Below are 8,974 nucleotides of genomic sequence, written 5' to 3'. Positions count from 1 at the left end.
ACCTTCCACCTGGACCAAAGGGTTAGGTCTATATCTAGGAAGAGGATTTATCACTTGGAATCTCTAGAACTCATTGCGATTCTATACGAGTGCGAGGTTGAGAGGTTATTCAATTTCTCCTCCGAGACATGTATAGAGTTAGGCATGGTTGACCTCAGATTTGGGACCATGTATTTAAGGATCTCCACGACTCATTAATACATTAGTTAGAAAGCATAATAGAGGGTTTTTACACTTGAAACGATTGTCATAGGTGGAAAAATATCCGGGTACCTCACTTATATCGACTGTTTTACTTTTGTTACATCGCATTTTGTCACACAAATTACTATTCACATTTCGTTTAGTTAAGAAAGTGTTTTATTCACTACTCTCTGTGGATACGATACCCACTCATATGGGATTTATTACTTCGACAAACCTCTGCACTTGCGGGACATACGCAAGGGGCGTTTTCAATGTGACTAGGGGCCTTTCGCTTGGACCAAAGGGTTAGGTCTATACATAGGAAGAGGGTTTATGACAAGGTCCCCTTGCTTATATCCCGCAAGTGTACGGGTTTGTCAAAGTAATAATCCCGGATGAGTGGGTATCGAATCCACAGGGAGTAGGGAATAAAAACACTTGATTCGCTTCTTAGCTATGTGAAAGATCAATAGTGATAAGTGTGACAAAGATTCAATTCTCAAAGGTAAAAGCAACAAGTAAGAGAGCACGAGTAAAGAAGGAGGTAAGGCAATTGATAAAGGTGGGGTACTCGGATAATGCTCCGCCTAGGATAATTGTTTCAAGTGCAAGAACCCTCTATTATGCTTCCTAATCAATGCAATGGTGAGTCGTGGAAATCCTTAATTACATAGTCCCAAATCTAAGGTCAACTATGGCTAACTCTATACATTTCCTGCAGGAGAGATTAGATAACCTCTCAACCTCACACTCGCATAGAGTTGCAATGAGCTCTAGGGATTCCAAGTGATAAATCTCTTCCTAATAATAGACTTAACCCTTTGGTCCAGGTGGAAGGTCCCTAACCACGATTAAGCCCTAGATACTAAGATCACCTCAACGCTTCACTCCGTTGCACGCGCAACTAAGCCCTAATAGAAGTTCATCCCTTAGACCATTCACTCTATTATAGCCACAAAGAACTCGAGGAACGGAGGTAGAATCTATCACATCGGAGGGGAAAGGGGACGCTCCTGTACCTCTCGACTCACCCTCTCAACCCTCTCCAACCTAGCTTTGTCTAATGCTCGTGGTGTGTCACTCACTCACAAGGTTACCAACGAGAACTCTCAACCCTAGTGTCACTCTAGGGGAAATGTTCATACAATCAAGCATTCAAGGCTGGAACTCACAATAAACATCAATTAATTGAAAGTATAATAAAGAGATTCAATGAAACAAATACATCCTAGGGTTCACATATACCCAAGTACCCACTAGGTGTTTAGCTCTCCATGGAGCTAAGTACAATCTAAGAAATAGAATGTAAAAGCAATGAATCCATAGAGAAACCCCCTCGATGGTCATGTCGATGGTCTTGTGGAGAGTCCTCTACTCGTCGTCCAAGGATTCCCTCGTCCGGTATAGGATACGCCTCGACGGAAGCTCCCCTACCAATCTTCTTCCTAAGGAATGACAATGTCGGAGCCGTAGAACCTCTCCAAAACCCTAGCCAATACACATCAAAACCCTATTTGAAGCCCTTTCTAAAGTTGGGGAAAAGATGGAGAAGAGAATGCTGAAATCGGGGCTGAATCGGCTTTAAATAGGGCTGAAATCGGGCGACCACACGGGCATATGGATCTTTTACAAGCCCCTGTGGAATTTCCACACGCCCGTATGGATTCTCTGAATTCTTGTTTTCTCGGCTGACTGTGAACATTGCTGCTATAGTACTTTGCTACTATGTTCTGCTACAGTATTCGGCCTGAATAGCTTTCCGAATCCATACTTTCATCGGGGTAACGCAAACGGGCACACGTTCACGTCGTGGATCACTTGCTTCTTTAATGACGAACAAATTGGTGGAGATCTTGTTCTATGTACATAAGTCGGAATGCTTGAGTGTGACTGCCCTTGTGCCCCTCCAAATGGTTGTGCTAATTCAAATACGAGGAGGTTGGCACAGACTCTAGCATATCGCACCCGGCCTATGTCTTCGGGTTTGAACCTTAGAAAGATTTCCTCCAAAATCAGTGCATTATGATCCATATTGGCTTTTTTCCTTCATACTCGGCCTCACAAACCTACCTGCACAAAAGTAACATAAAAATACACATATTAGTGTAAAAACCCGAGAAGAGTAATGCTCAACATAAGGAAAGAATGCTTCTCATTAACATCACACAAACACTTATCAAACTCCCCCACACTTAAGCTTTTGCTTATCCTCAAGCAAAAATTAAACATTCTGCACATAGATGAAGGAAATATTGGAAGTGCTTGGCCTTAGGTTCACCAAAGTGTGCAAAGAGAGCATTCTATAAGTAAGGGAAATTCCAACATTAAATACAAAATCAAAGCTCTAGCTAAAAACTTGGATAAAAAAGGACAACAAACCCGAAATCGTGTACGTGTGTGAACTCACTCAAAACAACCCAAGGTATACTCCTCAAAGTTCTAAGTACAAGGGACTTATTTATCTACAAAAGTGACAACAATTTCAAAGATGGTAGTAGCTTCACACATCCTCTAAGGTAGCCCTTTCCAAAGCGGCCGCTAAGATGGCTTTCACACTTTCGAGGTGGTAGCTCTTTCTACCGGAGTGATAGCTTTCACTCATCCTATGAGATAGCTCTTTCTCTTATTAGGGCATAGCTAGTATCCAACTTATGAGAGTAGCTTCATACTTCATAGGTGGTAGCTCTTTCCACCCAACAAGCACAACTAAACAATAAAACAATTTTTTTTTAAGAATTTAACACAAGACACAACTATAACTAGTCCCTTTAACATCGAACATGAGTTTCCAATAGAGTTTAAAGAGTGAGTAGTGCACTGAATGTAAATCGGGTAAAAAATTCCTAGAAATTCAAGCAAGAACTAGAGCATGAAAACATTCAAAGGTAAAATTTCACCTAAACTCAAGAATACAATCATTGTAATTAAGGTGAACCGCCATTGGCTATGTGAGCATGTATATCAATCAAGAACAGTAAAAAGATGTGTGCACTATGAAACTCCCCCCCACACTTAAGTTGTACATTGTCCCCAATGTACATATTCAAGCTCACTCAATATATATATATATATATATATTAATGAAGAATATATGTGGGAGAAGCAATCAAAACAATACTCCCCTGACTCCTAGTGTCGCGTTTGATGGAGCTAAGTCCTTGGGAGTAATGTTCCGACGGGTTGTGAAGCTCACACGGGCAAGTGCCGAAGCACCTTGGCCGTGCCCATGACAAAGTTTCAATTCCCAAGATGACAAGACCATCTGCACGCATACACGAGGGGGTTCAGTGAAGCTTAATAAAAACAAAATAACTCGAGTCTATATAAAAGATAGACAATGAATACAACTCGAGATGCAAAATGAAAATAAACTCAGAAGGAGAATCCTTTCTGAGTGAACAAGTCTAAAAATAAAGTGTATAAAGGTAAAATAAAGTAAAGTCAAGTATCGGTGTCGCCCTCAGGCTCCGGTGCTGCTGCTGGTGAAGACGCACATGGTGGATCCAGTGGTGCGAGAATAGGTGATGGGGTTGCTGGAGGTGCCGAGGGAGCCTGAGGAGTCCTCGGACGCAAGACAAATGATGAGGCGATATCTCGCTCTAATATCTGCTGTAATACGTCAAAACGTGCCATGAACACTGTGTAATAAGTGACCTGCGTAACCCTAATCTCGGCAATCTCTGCTCGAGCCTCAGCCACCTCTGCCCGTATCACTCCCACCGCATTCTCGAGCCTCTCAAAGCGATCATGGGCTTGAGATGGTGAAAACATACGCACGGGGGGTACGTCCTCTGTTGCCGGAGATGCCTCGGTCTCCATCGGTGCTGGCTGAGGCTCGGGGGTAGGCTGGGAAGCCTCAGCATGATCACCCTCATCCTCAGCTATCTCTGGAGCTGGTAGTACCAAAGTATAAACCCCTGTCCGAACTCTACGGACCATGCCCATCAATCTCAGTGTCTCTAAACTCAGGGGGGTAGGTATACTCGTCTTCTCAGCCCCACGAATCGAAGCCAAGAGACCCATGCTCAGCACTAATCTCGTAATGTAGGGGCTCGAGAAGATCGCTCCCAGTCTAGCATAATGCCCCTGATGTCTGATGTACTCTGCCATGATGTGTCCTAAGTGAATCGGTACGCACTGCATCATCGAGTACAAGTATAGAAGCTCCTGTCGGCTCAGAACACCAGTGCTATCACCACGGCCATTCACCGACCTACTCATGATGGCATGTAAATATCTATATGCAGGTCGGGAAAGGCACGTAGCCTTGGACATCCCTGGCTTGTACTGACCTTGACCACATAGTACTCTATAAGCTTTCTGCGGGTCAAGGCTCTACAGTAATTAGTCGGTAATTGAGTGTACTCCTCAGTGTCTGTGAATGCCTCCTCATACAAGCCAAGCAGAACTAAAAACTGAGTGACGCTCAAGCTATGATGGTATCCAAATGCTCTAAACTGAATGGTGTCCAAAGTGTCAAAGTTCGCGTAAGATCTATCAAACTCGAATGATGATAGCATCTCCAGTGCCAATTCTCGGATGGCTGGCTCTCTAATTGTCAACAACTACCTCCAACCACCTGCTGAAATGAGATCCTCGACCTCGTCAGCGAGCTCATCTCCCTGCTGTAGATCTCTCAGTATACTCGTGTCCAGGAATCAATTCTGTCCGAACTGGAGTCTCGACAGGCATTCATAGCGAACCTGATGCTCTAGGATCGCGAAACTCATGCCCTCAGGCTCAGGGGATGACTCACGCGGCCTCTAATTAGCTTGCTTCTTCGACCGAGGTGCCATAATCTTCAAAAATTTGAAACGAAATCGATCAAACAAGTTGATAAACTAATGCTGCAGAAATCCACACAGTCGTGTGGAATTTCCACACGCCCGTGTGGATCCACGGGGCGTGAAAGCCGCACGGCCGCGCCTTAAAACTCCAAAAATACACCGTGAAATTACCTCTTCTTCGTTCTAAAACACAACTAATCTTTCTAATTGGATAAATAAAGCATTTTTCTCTAAAATCATCGATGGAAACCATGAATTTACGAAGAAAATCATAAATAGGGTTTACCGACAAAATGGGAGGAGAAAATCAAGAACCGACCGGAAAACCCGGCAAAAATCCCACCAAATTGGCACTATAAAGTCGGGAAATGGTGTGAGAGTGTTTTCAGACGACTGGAAGACGTGAAGAAGGAGAGAAACTATTCTTCTTTAAAAAGAAATCGCGCCCCTTGACGTTCTGTGCATCCACACGAGCGTGTGGAAATTGCCCACGCCCGTGCGCCTCATTAGAAGGGAGCCACAGGGGTGTAGACACGCCCCTGTGCGCTCTCGGGAAAACACTCCTTTGACTTTGACTGCTCTCGCACGGGCATGCAAAAAATACCCACGCCCGTGCGCCCGACCCACAGGGACAGCCACACGCCACTGTGGCTTCCCTGAACATTCGAGAAAATTGCCAAGTGTTCTACACGCCCGTGCAGAAATTCTGCATGGGCGTGGACATTCACATGCCCAACTCACAGGGGCAGCCACACGCCCTTGTGTCTTCTCGGGATGGAGAGAACTCTTCTACAGCATTTCGCACGGGCGTGTGGAAATTACCCACGCCCGTGTATGGTTCACAAGGTCGGCCACAGGGGCGAGTTCACGCCCTTGTGTGCTCTCGGGATAATCTGCCCAACTCTGCAGGAATTCACACTCCCGTGTGGAAATTACCCACAGGCATGTGACAGTCGCATGATCGTTCATAGGGGCAGCCGCACGCCCCTGTGCCTTCTCTGGATGAGCTCGCAATACACATTCACAGGCGTGTGGAAATTCCACACGCCCGTGCGTCTTCACTGGATGCCTTGGAAAAACCTGTAGGCTCTGCAGAAAATCTCTGAACATGTTTACACACTTAGAGCCTGCCCTATTATGCGAATTTTACCAGTGGAAAACATGAAATAGAGCTCAAACGACCAAACTTCGCCAATTCCGCATGAAAACACATGATGCCTCTAAAACCACACAATAAAATCACAGCACAAGCATCTAAAAATCAAGACACCAACACTGCACAATTTATTCATGCAAAACACTACATTATTCAACAAAAAAAATAGTAACCACTTGGGTTGCCTCCCAAGAAGCGCTTGTTTAACGTCACTAAGCTTGACGTACCTTGTCTTACATCACGGGGGTTCATAGATGAAGGTTGCCCTCTTACCCATGACTTTAAAGCATGATGTGCACAATCTCTTGAAAGTAGAGGGTGTATTATCGGGCTTGGGACCACTTAGCAATGATTTATCCAACTCCTTCCGTTCACGGATGTCTCCAACAGCCTTGGAGTGTTTCCGGTGGCATCTCCTAGCCCTCTTTATTTTCTAGAACACCTTCTTCAGGATCCTCGGGGTAGATGGTACTTCTTTCGTCGATCCAAGCATCATTACATCTTCAAGTCCCTCCTCTTGGTCGAACAAACCTTCATACGGATCTGGATTGAACATTTCCTGCATATATTCATCAACAATCTCATCAGTAGTGTCTAGAAAGTATAAAGTATCATCGAAATCAAGAGAATGCCGCATGGCTTCAGCAATGCGTTATGTGAGCTTGTCATCTCCAACCCTCAAAGTTAGCTCTCCGCCGTCCATGTCAATCAATGCCTTGGAAGTCTGCAAGAACGGTCTCCCAAGTATCAAGGGTACATCCGCATCCTCATCGACGTCTAACACTACAAAGTCAACCTGAAAAATGTACTTATCCAACTTCACAAGCACGTCTTCAATGATACCTCTCGGATGTCGTACTATTCGGTCCGCTAGTTGCAAAGTCATCCGAGTAGGCCTCGGCTCGCCCAAGCCTAGCTTTTGAAAGAAGGTGTATGGCATAACATTGATACTTGCCCCTGAATCCGCCAATGCCATTTCCTCACCTAGATTGCCAATATTACACGGAATGAGGAAGCTTCCCGGGTCCTTCTTCTTGTTCGGCATGTTCTTTTGCAATACCGCCGAGCATGAAGCATCTAAAATCACTGAAGCACTTTCCTCCAATTTCCTCTTATTAGTCAACAAGTCTTTCAAGAACTTCGCATACTTAGGCATTTGGGCTAATGCCTCAACAAAAGGAATATTGATGTGGAGTTGCTTGAACAAACTCAGGAACTTTTTGTACTGTTCATCCCCTTGGTCATTCTTCAATCTAGAGGGATAAGGGATTCTCGGCTTGAAAGATGGGGGTGCCACCTCTTTCTCTTTGCTTGTCCCCTCTTCTACCTCTATAACCTCGGGTGCGTGTTCTTTTTGCTTCTCACTCTGAAGCCTACCTTCAACCTCATGACCACTTCTCAAATTGATCGCCTTCACATGCTCTCTAGGGTTGGTCTCTGTATTGCTCGGCAAGCTTCCATGTGGCCTTTCAGAAAGAGACTTTGCAATTTGCCCCACCTGATTTTCAAGGTTATGCAAAGAGGCGGTGTGGTTGCGAAGTGTAGCCTCGACTGATTTAAAATTTTTATTTGCAGATTGCACAAATCTAGTCAAGTGCTTCTCTAAGTCATTTATTCGGGTTTCCAAACCTGAGACTCTGTTTTCCACCTGAGGTGCTCATTGTTGTTGTTGGAAACCCAGTGGGCCCATGGCCTTTTGTGGACCTTGATTACTCCATGAAAAATTGGGATGATTCTTCCAACCCGAATTGTAGGTATTGCTATATGGTTTCCTTGAGGTCTCATGCCATTACCTACAAAATCAACATTCTCCACCGAAGAAACATCACCGATAGAGATCGGGCAATCGGAGGGAGCATGTCCTCCACCACACCTGGTGTAATTAGTCACGGCCGCCACTCTATTTGAAGTTAGAAGATCTAACTTCTTACTCAAATTCTCCACTTGAGCCGCCAATGAGGTTACCGCATCAATTTCATGGAGACCGGCCACCTTTTTCTTCTCCCAAGCATTCCATTAGTAGCTGTTTAACCCCATTTCTTCAATAAACTGATGGGCCTCATGGGGGTCTTGCTACCTAAGGTACCTCCTGCTGCCGCATCCTAGAGTTGCCTTGTACTCGGGTTCAAACCATTGTAAAAGGTCTGAACAATCATCCACTCCGGGAATCCGTGTTGCGGGCACTTTCTCAGGAGTTCCTTGAACCTTTCCCATGTCTCAAATAGAGACTCCAATTCCAACTGAACAAAGGATGAGATCTCATTCCTAAGCTTTGCAGATTTTCTGGGAGGGAAATAACGGGCAAGAAAAGCTTCTACCATCTCTAACCATGTGGTAATCGATGCTCTAGGTAATGAGTGTAGCCACTGCTTCGCTATCCTCTTTAGGGAAAATGGGAAGGCTCTCAACTTGATGGCATCATCCGTCACTCCGTTTATCTTCAGCATATCACACACCTCGAGAAAACTCTCTATATGACTGTTTGGATCCTCATCGGCCAAACCGTTGAACTTTGCGGATTGCTGCAACATGTGGATGAATGCCGGCTTCAACTCAAAGTTCTGAGCTGTAATCGGGGGACGCATAATACTCGATTGTGTCCACAACACTGAAGGTCTGGCATAATCGGATAATGTTCACTGTTGCTCATTCTGTTCTGCCATGTTTTCAGATCCTTTCACTTCCAAACAGCTAAATTAGACTGTTCTTCTACAGGCTCTTTCCCTTTTCTTCTAAGTGTATGTTCAAGCTCAGGATCTCCTTCAATCAATATTGAGGTATTCCCTCGGGTCATAACCTGGAGCTGCACCAAAAAGGAAAGAAAAAAAATCAGAACGATGATAGA

The 8,974-nt window shown here is 44.7% G+C and overlaps 1 non-coding gene across 1 annotated transcript; it reads left to right on the top strand.

Annotated features, from left to right (window-relative positions):
- Positions 1–8,295: 8,295 nt before the first annotated feature.
- On the top strand, positions 8,296–8,402 carry LOC120272886. The gene has a single exon (XR_005540419.1). It is a non-coding gene; the product is annotated as a small nucleolar RNA R71 (small nucleolar RNA).
- The last annotated feature ends 572 nt before the right edge of the window (positions 8,403–8,974 follow it).

The sequence above is a fragment of the Dioscorea cayenensis genome, chromosome 11, assembly GCF_009730915.1.
Source record: "Dioscorea cayenensis subsp. rotundata cultivar TDr96_F1 chromosome 11, TDr96_F1_v2_PseudoChromosome.rev07_lg8_w22 25.fasta, whole genome shotgun sequence".
Taxonomy (NCBI): domain Eukaryota; kingdom Viridiplantae; phylum Streptophyta; class Magnoliopsida; order Dioscoreales; family Dioscoreaceae; genus Dioscorea; species Dioscorea cayenensis.
The sequence above is the reverse complement of the archived record's forward strand: the minus strand, read 5'-3'. Positions and strand labels throughout refer to the sequence as shown.